The sequence below is a fragment of the Pongo abelii genome, chromosome 6, assembly GCF_028885655.2.
Source record: "Pongo abelii isolate AG06213 chromosome 6, NHGRI_mPonAbe1-v2.0_pri, whole genome shotgun sequence".
Classification (NCBI taxonomy): Eukaryota; Metazoa; Chordata; class Mammalia; order Primates; family Hominidae; genus Pongo; species Pongo abelii.
Genome location: NC_071991.2, coordinates 82,984,133 through 83,002,327, shown reverse-complemented (window position 1 = coordinate 83,002,327; position 18,195 = coordinate 82,984,133).

The window sequence follows — 18,195 nt, the reverse complement described above, 5'->3', positions numbered from 1 at the left end:
TGTTTTCAAGGTAATAGGAATTGATACAAAAGAATTACTTATCTATCTTGTTAGAGACTCCACCATGCAATCTGACAGACCTTTTAACCTACCCTTATGTTGCTTTCTGCATCTTCAAAATGAAATGGTGGATCTTTTTAATGCTTTTTGAAAAAGGTTTCTTTGGTTTTTGGTTTTGTTTTTCTTTTTTTTTTTTTGCATTAAAAGGTAGCTTAGTAAGTGCTAGCTAGCATCAAAACAGTAGCAGATTTGAGTCATGAAATTACCTCATCACAAGAGAGTTACCAGACATTTCTCAAATACTTTATACAGTAATATTAAATTATAACCATGTAACATTTTATGAAACTAATTTTAAGATAAATAGAATTGAAAAGCTGAGAATGTAAATGGAATTATACATGTTGCAAAAACTATCATTACCAAAAATTTATTATTTTTGAGTCTAAACTTTCCTTAACTTTGACATTTTCCATGAAAGTTTCCTGTAGAATTTACCATGGGAGCATGGTAAATTAGCATTCCCTGAGAAAGAATGATTATTTCTACAAATACATTGTCTTGCATTTAAAAATGCTAGGGGGGCACATAGCAATTCAAATGAACTAGTTTGCTTTGGTTTATAAAACCAACAGAGATCTTGTAAGTTCACTTTAACTAATAAACTCATTTACACAACTTATTAAATGAATTTCTCTTGAAACCAGGGCCATATGGTATTTTATCATATCTTTAAATAAAATTTCTTTTCGAAATTTCTATTTAGCTGAGTGCTAAAGTGAAACTTTGTTAGATTAAATAGCTTTTTCTTAACTCACCGAAAAGTAGTAAAAGGCTTGTAATTCAATTCACCTTGTAAGCATAGTTGTCTTTTGTAATAAAAAAATGGATCTGAAGATGAATTGATGAATACAAGTTGTGCTCAAAGCACATAGAAGTACAGGGTGGGGGGGGATTTCCATATATACATGTATATATATATATAAAATATATATATATTTCTCTTTGGAATAATTTTGATTCGGATTAGTGGTTAACAAAATGATATTTAGCTTCTGACAATGATTAATGACAAGAGAATTATTAATAGTCTGGTGTAATCTTTGTAAATGTTAAGACTGGTGCAGCTTTCTACAGATTTTTTCTTACTGTGGAAAATATTTGCTCAATTCCTATCATCCACAGATTTGTAAAGGCCATGAAAAAGTTTAAGCAGCACAGCTCTCACAAGGACAAAACTGTCAGATTTATACAAGAGAACTGTTAGCTGTTTCAAAATGAATGGAGAAAAATAATTCATTTGCTTTGATGTGCTTTTCTTGATTGACATATCCTTTTTGAATATTGCTAAGTATACTTAGATCATTTTTTCAATATGAAAACAAAACCACAGCTAAATATTCTCCTTCAATTAGAAGGATCCCTCTGGAATTTCAGTACTTTATTGATATGATTAATATAGAACTCTTTTTGGTCTGTTTTTGATAAAGAACCATTTTTATAAGTTAATTTAGACATCACTTTTTGATCCCAAGACTGAGAAGACTTGGCCCTGCTGAGGATTTCCAAATTTGCCCTGTAGGTATTTTTTCACACCAAGCTTTGCCTTTCCATCCAGGAAAGGGATTTTCTTCATCAGTAGTTTTTGTTTTACTCTGTTCCTTCCCAATCCTAGGTACCAAAAGGATTTCTGCTTTAAAGAAAAGGCATTTCCACAATGTGGGCATTTTAATCCAGCTACACCAAATAACAAGCATGCTAATCTTCACCCAAAAAGAAAAGACTTTGCAGTCAGGGTTTCCATTTTGACACCACTCAGTACTAGAACCTACACTAAAGTGTAGTGACACCATCAGGTAACCACTGGGAGACCATTTTTGTTGGCTACCGGCTATCTGCCTTCCCTTACTTCTGTTATCCCTGCTTTCCTAATCACAATCCCACCTTTAAGCACCCACGCAAAATGCTATCCTTTCCATGAAACTTATCCTTCCCAAGGAGAGATGTTGTGGAGAAAAATCGATAGGGAGTAGTGGTGGTCACGATGGTAGTGTAACTTTAACAAGGATGGTGACAGAAGGCCTCCCTTGGGAGGAAGGGAAGAGGCTTGCCATGCAGATGTCTGAGTGAGTGTTGCAGGCTGAGAGAATGTCAAGTACAAAGGCCCCAGGGTGGAGGCCGCTGTCAGAGAACAGTGAGGAAGGCAGTGTGGATGTCATAGTAAGCAGAAGAAAGTAAAAGCAGAGAGGACGTGGCAGGAGGGGACACATACAGGGAAGGATTTTGGATTTCACCTTCAGATGGAAGCATTTGAAGGGCTGTGAACCAAGTGATGACCTGATTTGTGACTTAGGGTTTACCAAAACCACTCTGTATATTTGAGAAAGGGCTAGAGAGGGACAAAAAGCAAAGGAAACAAGGTAGTAAACAAATTCGGTAAACCATGTGAGGCTAGGATTGCAGTAGCATTGTGGGATATGGTGAGGGGTGGTCAGACGCTCGACATATGTTGAAGGTAGAAACAAAATGATTGATATTTGAGAAAAGAGTGTGCTTAAAGACTTTCTGGAGGAAGAAGTCGTCTTTGGGAAGACTGGGTTTGTGAACAAGATCAAGAAAACAGTTTTGGACAGGGAAGTTTGAGATACTTGGAGATAAATTGTTGGACGTGTAGAAGAGGGTAGCTGCATGCAAGTCAAGTTCAGAGAAGAGGTCAGAGCTATAGATGTCAATGTGGGAGTCATCAGAATATAACGTAAAACCAAGATTTCTTTAGGAGGCAGAAAACTTAAAAGCATGGGACAGTAAAAAAATTTAAAAAGGCACTACTCCCCCATCCCCTTGCCATTGTTTCCATGAAAGATGAGACAGGATCAGGATACTGTGCTGGAGGGACAGTTTTCTAGAGCAAATATGAGAACATCTTGCCACCTAGGGAGCTACCGGGACCTTTGGACATTGTAACTCCTTTAATTGGGAAGCCATCACTCTTGTCAGAAGATACACTCTGATGCAACTTGTCATCTGGGGGACTGAGTGAGTTCCAGGGTCATGTTGTCCTGGAGTGTCTTCCTCCACCAGGCACTGGCTGGGCATTAAGAATGCTTTAGTGGACAGGACAGTGACGTGTGCCCTCAAGGAGCTGAAATCTAGCAGAATAAATAGATGTAAGACAAACATTTCATTACATATTGGTGAGTATTCCAAAGGAAAATGCTGGGGTAGGGTTCAAGAAAGACTCCCACGAGGAAGACATTCAAATGGAGACAGGATGAGTAGGAGTTGAGTGAGGAGGCTGAGGGAAGAGCATGTTTGAGGATCAGAAAGGGTAGCATGTTTGGCCTATAAAAGGGAGGGAGAAAGAGGCACAAGAGGCAGAGGAGGAGCTGCAAACGTAGACGTCTTCAAGCAGGAAACACGCAAGTAAAGCAGCAAATGTTATTCAATAACAAGTGACCAACATTTTGAGAAGTGGACAGTGTGGGCCAGGCTGTACCTACAAGTACTTGAATTATAATTTTAAACTGCATCCAAATGAACTAATCACTCTTGCTGGCCTATTAGTTGAGGGGAAGAAGAGAGTCTGTAGAGAAGAGAGACCCAGAACTTCATCTGTGTGTTCTGCTGTGCATTCTTGACAGCACCTGGCACAGAATCTCAGCTAAGATGGATGAAATGCAAGTACTCAGGCCCTTTGAACTAGAATTTTGCCTAAACTGAAAGAGTTGGTGAGTTCCTTTGGGGCAGCACTGTCACATATACACTCCTTACACTCCAAAGCTCTCTGTCCTGGATCAAACATATAATATTGACTTTTCAATATTGTTGAAAGATTAATTACTCAGTGATTGTTGAAGAGAGATGTGCATTGGCATTTGAAGCTAAAATATTAGTTTATAAAGAAGCAAAACTGGGGGAGGAGCCAAGATGGCAGAATAGGAACAGCTCTGGTCTACAGCTCCCAGCATGAGCGACGCAGAAAACGGGTGATTTCTGCATTTCCATCTGAGGAACCGTGTTCATCTCACTAGGGAATGCCAGACAGTGGGCGCAGGTCAGTGGGTGAGCGCACCCTGCGCCAGCCAAAGCAGGGGCAAGGCATTGCCTCATTCGGGAAGCACAAGGGGTCAGGGAGTTCCCTTTCCAGGGGTGACAGACGGCACCTGGAAAATCGGGCCACTCCCACCCGAATACTGTGCTTTTCCGACGGGCTTAGGAAACGGTGCACCAGGAGATTATAGCCCGCACCTGGCTCAGAGGCTCCTACGCCCACAGAGTCTTGCTGATTGCTAGCACAGCAGTCTGAGATCAAACAGCAAGGTGGCAGCGAGGCTGGGGGAGGGGTGCCTGCCATTGCCCAGGCTCACTTAGGTAAACAAAGCAGCCTGGAAGCTTGAACTGGGTGGAGCCCACCACAGCTCAAGGAGGCCTGCCTGCCTCTGTAAGCTTCACCTCTGGGGGCAGGGCACAGACAAACAAAAAGACAGCAGTAACCTCTGCAGACTTAAACATCCCTGTCTGACAGCTTTGAAGAGAGCAGTGGTTCTCCCAGCATGCAGCTGGAGATCTGAGAACCGGCAGACTGCCTCCTCAAGTGGGTCCCTGACCCCCTGACCCCCGAGCAGCCTAACTGGGAGGCACCCCCCAGCAGGGGCAGACTGACACCTCACACGGCTGGCCGGGTACTCCAACAGACCTGCAGCTGAGGGTCCTGTCTGTTAGAAGGAAAACTAACAGAAAGGACATCCACACCAAAAACCCATCTGTACATCACCATCATCAAAGACCAAAAGTAGATAAAACCACAAAGATGGGGAAAAAACAGAGCAGAAAAACTGGAAACTCTAAAAAGCAGAGCACCTCTCCTCCTCCAAAGGAACGCAGTTCCTCACCAGCAACAGAACAAACCTGGACGGAGAATGACTTTGACGAGCTGAGAGAAGAAGGCTTCAGACGATCAAATTACTCCGAGCTATGGGAGGATATTCAAACCAAAGGCAAAGAAGTTGAAAACTTTGAAAAAAATTTAGAAGAATGTATAACTAGAATAACCAATACAGAGAAGTGCTTAAAGGAGCTGATGGAGCTGAAAACCAAGGCTCGAGAACTACATGAAGAATGCATAAGCCTCAGGAGCCAATGCGATCAAATGGAAGAAAGGGTATCAGCCATGGAAGATGAAATGAATGAAATGAAGTGAGAAGGGAAGTTTAGAGAAAAAAGAATAAAAAGAAACGAGCAAAGCCTCCAAGAAATGTGGGACTATGTGAAAAGACCAAATCTACGTCTGATTGGTGTACCTGAAAGTGACGGGGAGAATGGAAACAAGTTGGAAAACACTCTGCAGGATATTATCCAGGAGAACTTCCCCAATGTAGCAGGGCAGGCCAACATTCAGATTCAGGAAATACAGAGAACGCCACAAAGATACTCCTCGAGAAGAGCAACTCCAAGACACATAATTGTCAGATTCACCAAAGTTGAAATGAAGGAAAAAATGTTAAGGGCAGCCAGAGAGAAAGGTCGGGTTACCCTCAAAGGGAGGCCCATCAGACTAACAGCAGATCTCTCGGCAGAAACCCTACAAGCCAGAAGAGAGTGGGGGCCAATATTCGACATTCTTAAAGAAAAGAATTTTCAACCCAGAATTTCATATCCAGCCAAACTAAGCTTCATAAGTGAAGGAGAAATAAAATACTTTACAGACAAGCAAATGCTGAGAGATTTTGTCACCACCAGGCCTGCCCTAAAAGAGCTCCTGAAGGAAGTGCTAAACATGGAAAGGCACGACCGGTACCAGCCGCTGCAAAATCATGCCAAAATGTAAAGACCATCGAGACTAGGAAGAGACTGCATCAACTAACGAGCAAAATAACTAGCTAACATCATAATGACAGGATCAAATTCACACATAACAATATTAACTTTAAATGTAAATGGACTAAATGCTCCAATTAAAAGACACAGACTGGCAAATTGGATAAAGACTCAAGACCCATCAGTGTGCTGTAGTCAGGAAACCCATCTCACGTGCAGAGACACACATAGGCTCAAAATAAAAGGATGGAGGAAGATCTACCAAGCAAATGGAAAACAAAAAAAAGGCAGGAGTTGCAATCCTAGTCTCTGATAAAACAGACTTTAAACCAACAAAGATCAAAAGAGACAAAGAAGGCCGTTACATAATGGTAAAGGGATTAATTCAACAAGAAGAGCTAACTATCCTAAATATATATGCACCCAATACAGGAGCACCCAGATTCATAAAGCAAGTCCTGAGTGACCTACAAAGAGACTTAGACTCCCACACATTAATAATGGGAGACTTTAACACCCCACTGTCAACATTAGACAGATCAACGAGACAGAAAGTCAACAAGGATACCCAGGAATTGAACTCAGCTCTGCACCAAGCGGACCTAATAGACATCTACAGAACTCTCCACCCAGAATCAACAGAATATGCATTTTTTTCAGCACCACACCACAACTATTCCAAAATTGACCACATACTTGGAAGTAAAGCTCTCCTCAGTAAATGTAAAAGAACAGAAATTATAACAAACTATCTCTCAGATCACAGTGCAATCAAGCTAGAACTCAGGATTAAGAATCTCACTCAAAACCGCTCAACTACATGGAAACTGAACAACCTGCTCCTGAATGACTACTGGGTACATAACGAAATGAAGGCAGAAATAAAGTTGTTCTTTGAAACCAACGAGAACCAAGACACAACATACCAGAATCTCTGGGATGCATTCAAAGCAGTGTGTAGAGGGAAATTTATAGCACTAAATGCCCACAAGAGAAAGCAGCAAAGATCCAAAATTGACACCCTAACATCACAATTAAAAGAACTAGAAAAGCAAGACAAACACATTCAAAAGCTAGCAGAAGGCAAGAAATAACTAAAATCAGAGCAGAACTGAAGGAAATAGAGACACAAAAAACCCTTCAAAAAATTAATGAATCCAGGAGCTGGTTTTTTGAAAGGATCAACAAAATTGATAGACCGCTAGCAAGATTAATAAAGAAAAAAAGAGAGAAGAATCAAATAGATGCAATAAAAAATGATAAAGGGGATATCACCACCGATCCCACAGAAATACAAACTACCATCAGAAAATACTACAAATACCTCTACACGAATAAACTAGAAAATCTAGAAGAAATGGATAAATTCCTCGACACATACACCCTCCCAAGACTAAACCAGGAAGAAGTTGAATCTCTGAATAGACCAATAACAGGAACTGAAATTGTGGCAATAATCAGTAGCTTACCAACCAAAAAAAGTCCAGGACCAGGTGGGTTCACAGCCAAATTCTACCAGAGGTACAAGGAGGAACTGGTACCATTCCTTCTGAAACTATTCCAAATCAATAGAAAAAGAGGGAATCCTCCCTAACTCATTTTATGAGGCCAGCATCATCCTGATACCAAAGCTGGGCAGAGACACAACCAAAAAAAAATTTTAGACCAATATCCTTGATGAACATTGATGCAAAAATCCTCAATAAAATACTGGCAAACAGAATCCAGCAGCACATCAAAAAGCTTATCCACCATGATCAAGTGGGCTTCATCCCTGGGATGCAAGGCTGGTTCAATATACGCAAATCAATAAATGTAATCCATCATATAAACAGAACCAAAGACAAAAACCACATGATTATCTCAATAGATGCAGAAAAGGCCTTTGACAAAATTCAACAACCCTTCATGCTAAAAACTCTCAATAAATTAGGTATTGATGGGATGTATCTCAAAATAATAAGAGCTATTTATGACAAACCCACAGCCAATATCATACTGAATGGGCAAAAACTGGAAGCATTCCCTTTGAAAACTGGCACAAGACAGGGATGCCCTCTCTCACCACTTCTATTCAACATAGTGTTGGAAGTTCTGGCCAGGGCAATTAGGCAGGAGAAGGAAATCAAGGGTATTCAAGTAGGAAAAGAGGAAGTCAAATTGTCCCTGTTTGCAGACGACATGATAGTATATCTAGAAAACCCCATTGTCTCAGCCCAAAATCTCCTTAAGCGGATAAGCAACTTCAGCAAAGTCTCAGGATACAAAATCAATGTACAAAAATCAGAAGCATTCTTATACACCAATAACAGACAAACAGCCAAATCATGAGTGAACTCCCATTCACAATTGCTTCAAAGAGAATAAAATACCTAGGAATCCAACTTACAAGGGATGTGAAGGACCTCTTCAAGGAGAAGTACAAACCACTGCTCAATGAAATAAAAGAGGATACAAACAAATGGAAGAACATTCCATGCTCATGGGTAGGAAGAATCAATATGGTGAAAATGGCCATACTGCCCAAGGTAATTTACAGATTTAATGCCATCCCCATCAAGCTACCAAGGACTTTCTTCACAGAATTGGAAAAAACTACTTTAAAGTTCATATGGAACCAAAAAAGAGCCCGCATCACCAAGTCAATCCTAAGCCAAAAGAACAAAGCTGGAGGCATCACACTACCTGACTTCAAACTATACTACAAGGCTACAGTAACCAAAATAGCATGGTACTGGTACCAAAACAGAGATATAGATCAATGGAACAGAACAGAGCCCTCAGAAATAACGCCACATATCTACAACTATCTGATCTTTGACAAACCTGAGAAAAACAAGCAATGGGGAAAGGATTCCCTATGTAATAAATGGTGCTGGGAAAACTGGCTAGCCATGTGGAGAAAGCTGAAACTGGATCCCTTCCTTACACCTTATACAAAAATTAATTCAAGATGGATTAAAGACTTAAACGTTAGACCTAAAACCATAAAAACCCTAGAAGAAAACCTAGGCATTACCATTCAGGACATAGGCATGGGCAAGGACTTCATGTCTAAAACACCAAAAGCAATGGCAACAAAAGCCAAAATTGACAAATGGGATCTAATTAAACTAAAGAGCTTCTGCACAGCAAAAGAAACTACCATCAGAGTGAACAGGCAACCTACAAAATGGGAGAAAATTTTCACAACCTACTCATCTGACAGAGGGCTAATATCCAGAATCTACAATGAACTCAAACAAATTTACAAGAAAAAAACAAACAACCCCATCAAAAAGTGGGCAAAGGATATGAACAGACACTTCTCAAAAGAAGACATTTATGCAGCCAAAAAACACATGGAAAAATGCTCACCATCACTGGCCATTAGAGAAATGCAAATTAAAACCACAATGAGATACCATCTCACACCAGTTAGAATGGCAATCATTAAAAAGTCAGGAAACAACAGGTGCTGGAGAGGATGTGGAGAAATATGAACACTTTTACACTGTTGGTAGGACTGTAAACTAGTTCAACCCTTGTGGAAGACAGTGTGGCGATTCCTCAGGGATCTAGAACTAGAAATTCCATTTGACCCAGCCATCCTATTACTGGGTATATATCCAAAGGACTATAAATCATGGTGCTATAAAGACATATGCACACCTATGTTTATTGTGGCATTATTCACAATAGCAAAGACTTGGAACCAACCCAAATGTCCAACAATGATAGACTGGATTAAGAAAATGTGGCCCATATACACCATGGAATACTATGCAGCCATAAAAAATGATGAGTTCATGTCCTTTGTAGGGACATGGATGAAATTGGAAATCATCATTCTCAGTAAACTATCACAAGAACAAAAAACCAAACACCGCATATTCTCACTCATAGGTGGGAACTGAACAATGAGAACACGTGGACACAGGAAGGGGAACACTCTGGGGACTGTTGTGGGGTGGGGGGAGGGGGGAGGGATAGCATTGGGAGATATACCTAATGCTAGATCACGAGTTGGTGGGTGCAGCGCACCAGCATGGCACATGTATACGTATGTAACTAACCTGCACATTGTGCACATGTACCATAAAACCTAAAGTATAATAATAATAATAAAAATAAAGTTTAAAGTTGAGCAAAAAAAAAAAAAAAGAAGTAAAACTTACCTCAATTCCTTGTTTTCTTTTCTTTTTTTTTTTTTTTAACATTTGCAGGCTGTGTAAGTTGACACTTGCCTTGTTGTATTAGACTGCCCTAGACCCCTGGTTCTAAAAATGTGGTTCCCAGTAGCCTCAGCATTCATTACCTGGGAACTTGTCAGACAGGCAGATTCTCGGGTCACCCCACGCTGCCCCTAGACATGCAGAATCAGAAACTTGGGATGAAGCTCAGTGATGGGCATTTAAACAAGCAATGATGCACACTAAAGTTTGGGAACCATTGCCTTGCACTTACTTGTTCACACACACACACACACACACACACACAGAATGAAAGTGATCCAGAGAAGTTCACCTGTAACTTTCCCCTAATTAATAAAAACTACAGTGTAGCTATTCCAAACAGACTGATGAGAAGTCCTTGTTTTAGGTTTTAGAAAATTATTTATCTTTTATCCACTTAATAATTGTTACTATTCTTCAAGATAAATCTTAGACACAGAGCATTATTACCTTTCCTGTAGGAGCCTCTGAGTGACTGGTGTTTGAACAGGCCAGCAAGCATGTTGCATCTCCTTCACACTGACTTGAGTCGATTAACAAAGATTCTCCCAGGAGATTTTTAATTGGTGCATGATTCATGAGCAGTGAGACAAGTGGAACTGCAAGAATAATGCAATGTATCTTACAGTGATTTGGTCTTTGATTTTCTTAGCAGTTAATTGAATCAGGTGGAGAGAGAAGCCAGTTCATGATTTGGTAAGGGAAGCTAGCCATCCAGATGGCTATTGTATGTGAATCAGCTTGTAAAATTTCACTTTGCTGAGAGTCCCCCAAATCTAAGAAGTGCTAAAACATATGACAGAATTGGTTAATGTGCAACTTTGTCTTTGCAAATATGGAAGGATTTGTAGAGGCACCTGTTTCTATTACAAAGCCACAGCTGGACTCTGAACAGGAGGTGTTCAAGAACATCTCTTTTAGCTTTTAAAATGAAAAAATGGAGTTATTAAGCGAAGTTATTCTGAAATTTCCACAAAGCTGAACACAAAAAAGGCTATTATAATTCTTTTCCTAATAGAATACATCAGGATGATTGAATTCAGCAGTCAGAATTACTGGGGGAGGAGATGGTTGGAAAAGTGACTTAAAAACAGGCACAAGGCACAATTTTTTTTTGTATGTTCCTTATAAAGCAAATTCTAAGAACTACACTTTCTAAGAACTTTCAAAGATCTATCCTTTCTCAAAAGAATATGTGTCCAATTTACTGCCTACAAAGCAAGCTTGCTCCCATGACCTGTCCCCTCTGTATGGATGCCATCTGCCGGCTCCTCCCAGCAGTCCTTTGCTGCCACTACCTCTTTAATGGCCTCCGTTTCTCTACCCACATTCACCCAGGAATCTTCTCAGTGATGGCTTACTGCCAGCAGCATCAATTCCCCAGCCTACCACTTATACCAAATTCCAAGCTCTTCATGCTATGTTATCTTGGATATGTTACCTTGGCTTGTCTCCTGTGCAAGGGGCTATCCACCACATTTATGTGTCTCCCACAACACTCAAGTCAGCACTGAACAATTAGTCACAATGAACTTAGTGTATAACATTCACCAAGCATGCCTTAAATGATTTACCTTTATACATTTAATTCTAACAAATCTGTATGGTAGCTAGCATTATTATTACTCCTACTCTCTACAAATGAGGAAATTATATAATCCATTTAATTTCCGTGTAACTCAGTGTTAGTAAGTGAAGGAGGTGGATTTGACTCAGCCAACAATCTACCATGATTCCATAGCCTGTGCATTTATCTATTACCCTAGAAGTATTCCGAAGCAAATAATTTCTGTTTAATTTAGGAAAGACATGTCTTATTCTAGATAGAGTTAATGTAACATTCCTCTCCTGTTTGTTTCCATGTCAGACTTACCACAAGCCTGACATGAGTTGATGGCTGGGGCTCTATTGAGTTCATTTGTTTCCTTGCCTAGTCTCCAGTTACCCTTCTGTGCCATTTCCTTTTCTCCAAGATGGGAATAATCATAGTATCTACTTCCTAGGGCTGTTGTAAGAATAAAAGAATGAAAAAATTCTCAGAACAGTGTTTTGTATATAGTTCAGTAAATGGTAGTCATTATTATTAACCTTGATTTGTGGAGGAGGTGACTGGGGCTCAAGAGTATTAGGCAATTTTCCCAAAACCACAGTGCAAGGGGTAGAACCAGATCTTGAATCCAGTGCTCTTCCCGTCACTGCTTCCAGCAGCCATGTGATCCAGGTATGGCCACTGATGGACCTCATCACATTTCTTCATGTCACTAGTCTGCCAGAATTGCATCCCACTATCAATTCCGTGGCTGTGTATTTCACTCCTTCCCAAAGGGTTAGTTAGCATACTGCGGAATGTATGCCGGTCTTAAGTGGGACTCCTTCAATTTTTAGTGCCTGCAGATTTCAAATCAGGGCCTATTGCTAGTAGTGAGTAATGTGATCTGCTTTAGAGAAGTAAGAATCAATGGTTATTCCATGTATAGGTGAATGCTTTAAAGCCTCTTCATGCATTCTTTTGATAAACCACCTAAGAGACACTCTTCTGACTTCTAAGAAATTCATGGGACAATGGTACTGTTTGTGCTACCACACAAGCTCCTAAGGAAATTCCAACTGTTATGTTCACTTCTACTTCAGTTGTGGGGAAAGTTTTCCCTTTATTCTTCTCCCCATACAAGGTATACAGCTCTCCCATCCTGTGTTCAGGGGGCTTAAGTTTGGAATTGCTGAAAGGTAGGGAGCCCACAGGTATTACAAACATCCACACTCAAGGCAGCCCAGCACTGAGTCCCTTCTACTCCATTCCTTTACCCATACAGGAAGTGATCTGCAAGTGGGCACGTTTTAGTTTACGCTTAGATCAGCAGTTTCTTAGACTCCTTTTCAGCTTGTTTGAGGGTTGAAGGAGCAAAAGTGACACTTGAATGCTACTGAGATGCAAAGAAGACAGAAATACTCAGAAAAACAACAGAGGCATTAATAGGGAAATAACCCTGCCATTGATCAATATCTTATTAATAAGATTGTTGGGAGAGTACTCTCATTTCTTTTAGAAGAATTCTTTGTAGTTTGGATATTTATAAATACAAAAACCTAATATTTTCATCTCTAAGCTCATATGTCCACACATGCGTGCATGCATGCACACACACAAACACACACACACATTTTCTCTTGCCCTAACATCACTGACTAAACAAATCTACTGCCTGGTATGTATTTCTTTAGATAATGGGATGGTTATTTTAAAATCTATTTGAGCTGAGGTCCAGCAGTTACCACTGCTGAGTCATTAATCTTTGAGACAAGTCTTGTTGCAAGCAAACTAACTGCAGTTTTGTCCCTGAGAGTTAAGTGTGTTTCAATAATAAAATTCTAAGTCAAATTATAATTAGTGCACAACCAGGGACTGAGATTTGTCAGTGCTTGATAACTTGGTAAGTACTTTGTCTTTAAAAGCTCACTTGTTGGAAACTGGTTTAAACACTTTTTAAACCATCTTGGAGATGGTTAAAACTGGGAGACTATTGGGAAGGTACAATTGTATTTTGCAATGTGAGAAGAGCATGAGTTTTTGGGATCCAGGAGTGGAATAATACAGTTTGGATGTTTGTTCCCTCAAAATCTCATGTTGAAAGGTAATCCTCAATGTTGGACGTGGGGCCTGGTGAGAAGTTTTGGGTCATGGGGGCAGATCCCCCATGAATGGCTTGGTGCCCTGCCCATGGTAATGAGTTCACATGTGATTTGGTTTTTTTTTTTTTAAGAAGCCTGGCACTCCCACCTCTCTCTTGCCCACTTTCTTACCATGTGATATAGCTGCTCCCCCTTTGCCTTCTGCCATGAGTGGAAGCTTATTGAGGCCCTCACCAGAAACAGATGCTGGCACCATGCTTTTTTTTTCTTTCTTTTTTTTTTTTTTTAACAGTCTGTAGAACTGTAAGCCAAATAGACCTATTTCCATTATAAGTGAAAGAAAAAATTTCATAAGGCTATAGCTGCCACAGATAATGATTTCTCTTAGGGCTGAGCAAAGTAAATTGAAAACCTTCTAAAAAGGATTCTACCATTTGTAGATGCCATTAAAACATTCATGAATCATGAAAGAAGTTGAAAATATAATTGACAAGAGTATAGAAGAAGTTGATTTCAACCATCAGGGATGACTTTGAGGTGTTCAAGACTTCAGTGGAGGAAGTCACTGCAGAGATGGTGAAAACAGCAAGAGAACTAGAATTAGAAGTGATGCCTAAAAACGTGACTGAGTTGCTGCAATCTCACAATAAAACTTGAACAGATGAAGAGTTGCTTCTTATGGATGAGCAAAGAAAATGGTTTATTGAGATGAAATCTAACGCTGGGGAAGATGCTTTGAACATTGTTAAAATGACAGCAAAGGACTTAGAATATTACATCAACTAACTTGATAAAGTGGCATCAGCATTTGAGAAGATTGACTCCAGTCTTGAAAGAAGTTCCACTGTGGTAAAATGCTACCAAATAGCATCGCATTTCTACAGAGAAATCTTTTGTGAAAGTGTGATGTGGCACACTTTTATTGTTGTCTTATTTTAAGAAATGGTATATAAAAATGTACATGCTATAAAAGGCAACCCAACCTTCAGCAATCACTATTCTGATTAGTCAGCAGCCATCAACATCAAGCCAAGACCCTTCACCAGCAAAAAGATTATGACTTGCTTAAGGCTTGGATCATCATTAGTATTTTCCAGCAATAAAGTATTTTAAATTAAGGCATGTACATTTTTTAGACATAATGCTATTACACATTTAAAAGACTACAGTGCAGTGTAAATATAACCTTTATATGCACTGGGAATCCAAAACATTTTTGTGACTCACTTTATTGCAATATTTGCTTTATTGTGATGTTATGAAATTGCACCCACAATATCTCTGGGGTATGCCTATATTTATCTAAAGACAACAAAATCAGTATGTTGAAGAGATATTTGCACTCCCATTATTATTGCAGCACTATTCACAATAGCCAACATAGAGAATCAAACTAAGTGCCCATCAGCAGATCAATGAATAAATAAAATGTGGTTTATATACACAATGGAATACTATTCAGCCATTTAAAAAGAATGAAATCCTATCATTTGCAGCAACATAGATGGACCTAGAGGACATTATGTTAGGTTGAATAAGCCAGGCACAGAAAGATAAATATTACATGATGCATTAGTCTATTTTCATGCTGCTGTTAAAGAAATACCTGAGACTGGGCAATTTACAAATGAAAGAGACTTATAATGGACTTACCATTCCACGTGGCTGGGGAAGCCTCACAATCATGGTGGAAGGCAAGGAGGAGCAGGTCATGTCTTACATGGATGGCAACAGGCAAAAAGAGAATGAGGAAGACACTGCAGATGACATGATTGTATGTCTAGAAAACCCCATTGTCTCAGCCCAAAATCTCCTTTAGCTGATAAGCAACTTCAGCAAAGTCTCAGGATACAAAATCAATGTACAAAAATCACAAGCATTCTTATACACCAATAACAAACAGGGAGCCAAATCATGAGTGAACTCCCATTCACAATTGCTTCAAAGAGAATAAAATACCTAGGAATCCAACTTACAAGGGATGTGAAGGAACTCTTCAAGGAGAAGTACAAACCACTGCTCAATGAAATAAAAGAGGATACAAACAAATGGAAGAACATTCCATGCTCATGGGTAGGAAGAATCAATATTGTGAAAATGGCCATATTGCCCAAGGTAATTTATAGACTCAACGCCATCCCCATCAAGCTACCAATGACTTTCTTCACAGAATTGGAAAAAATTACTTTAAAGTTCATATGGAACCAAAAAAGAGCCCACATCGCCAAGTCAATCCTAAGCCAAAAGAACAAAGCTGGAGGCATCACACTACCTGACTTCAAACTATACTACAAGGCTACAGTAACCAGAACAGCATGGTACTGGTACCAAAACAGATATAGAACAATGGAACAGAACAGAGCCCTCAGAAATAACGCTGCATATCTACAACTATCTGATCTTTGACAAACCTGAGAAAAACAAGAAATGGGGAAAGGATTCCCTATGTAATAAATGGTGCTGGGAAAACTGGCTAGCCATATATAGAAAGCTGAAACTGGACCCCTTCCTTATACCTTATACAAAAATTAATTCAAGATGGATTAAAGACTTAAACATTAGACCTAAAACCATAAAAACCCTAGAAGAAAACCTAGGCATTACCATTCCGGACATGCATGGGCAAGGACTTCATGTCTAAAACACCAAAAGCAATGGCAACAAAAGCCAAAATTGACAAATGGGATCTAATTAAACTAGTTGTGCTTCTGCACAGCAAAGGAAACTACCATCAGAGTGAACAGGCAACCTACAAAATGGGAGAAAATTTTCGCAACCTACTCATCTGACAAAAGGCTAATATCCAGAATCTACAATGAACCCCAACAAATTTACAAGAAAAAAACAAACAACCCCATCAAAAAGTAGGCAAAGGACATGAACAGACACTTCTCAAAAGAAGACATTTATGCAGCCAAGAAACACATGAAAAAATGCTCACCATCACTGGCCATCAGAGAAATGCAAATCAAAACCACAATGAGATACCATCTCACACCAGTTAGAATGGCAATCATTAAAAAGTCAGGAAACAACAGGTGCTGGAGAGGATGTGGAGAAATAGGAACACTTTTACACTTGGTGGGACTGTAAACTAGTTCAACCTTTGTGGAAGACAGTGTGGCGATTCCTCAGGGATCTAGAACTAGAAATACCATTTGACCCAGCCATCCCATTACTGGGTATATACCCAAAGGACTATAAATCATGCTGCTATAAAGACACATGCACATGTATGTTTATTGTGGCACTATTCACAATAGCAAAGACTTGGAACCAACCCAAATGTCCAACAATGACAGATTGGATTAAGAAAATGTGGCACATATACACCATGGAATACTATGCAGCCATAAAAAATGATGAGTTCATGTCCTTTGTAGGGACATGGATGAAATTGGAAATCATCATTCTCAGTAAACTCTCACAAGGATAATAAACCAAACACTGCATGTTGTCACTCATAGGTGGGAACTGAACAATGAGAACACATGGACACAGGAAGGGGAACATCACACTCTGGGGACGGTTGTGGGGTGGGGGGAGGGGGGAGGGATAGCATTAGGAGATATACCTAATGCTAAATGACGAGTTAATGGGTGCAGCACACCAACATGGCACATGTATACATATGTAACTAACCTGCACATTGTGCACATGTACCCTAAAATTTAAAGTATAATAATAATAAAATAAAAAAAAAGAAAGAGAATGAGGAAGACACAAAAGTGGAAACCCCTAAAAAAAACCATCAGATCTTGTGAGACTTATTCACTACTATTAGAACATATGGGGGCAACCACCTCCATGATTCAAATATCTCCAATCAGGTACCTCCCACAACACATGGGAATTATGGGAGTACAATTCAAGATGAGATTTGGGTGGGGGCACAGCCAAACCATGTCATTCCACCCCTGGCCTCTGTGAAATCTCATGTTTTCACATTTCAACACCAACCATGCCTTCCCAACAGTTCCCCCAAAAGTCTTAACTCATTCCAGCATTAACTCAATAGTCCACAGTCCAAAGTCTCATCTGAGACAAGGCAAGTCCCTTCTGCCTATAAGCCTATTAAAAAATCAAAAGCAAGCTAATTATTTCCTAGATACAATGGGGATACAGATATTGGGTAGATACAACCATTACAAATGAGAGAAATTTGAGAAAACAAAGGGGCCACAGGGCCCATGCAAGTCTGAAATCCAGTGGGGTGGTCAAATCTTAAAGCTCCAAGATGATCTCCTTTGACTCTGTGTCTCACATCCAGGTCATGCTGATGCAAGAGGTAGGTTCCCATGGTCTTGGGCAGCTCCACCCCTGTGGCTCTGCAGGGTACAGCCTCCCTCCTGGCTGCTTTCATGGGCTGGTGTTGAGTGTCTGCCGCTTTTTCAGGTGCACGATGCGAGCTGTTGGTGGATCTACTGTTCTGGGGTCTGGGAGATGGTGGCCCTCTTCTCACAGCTCCACCAGGTGGTGCCCCAGTAGGGACTCTGTGTAGGGGCTCTGACCTCACATTTCCCTTCTGCACTGC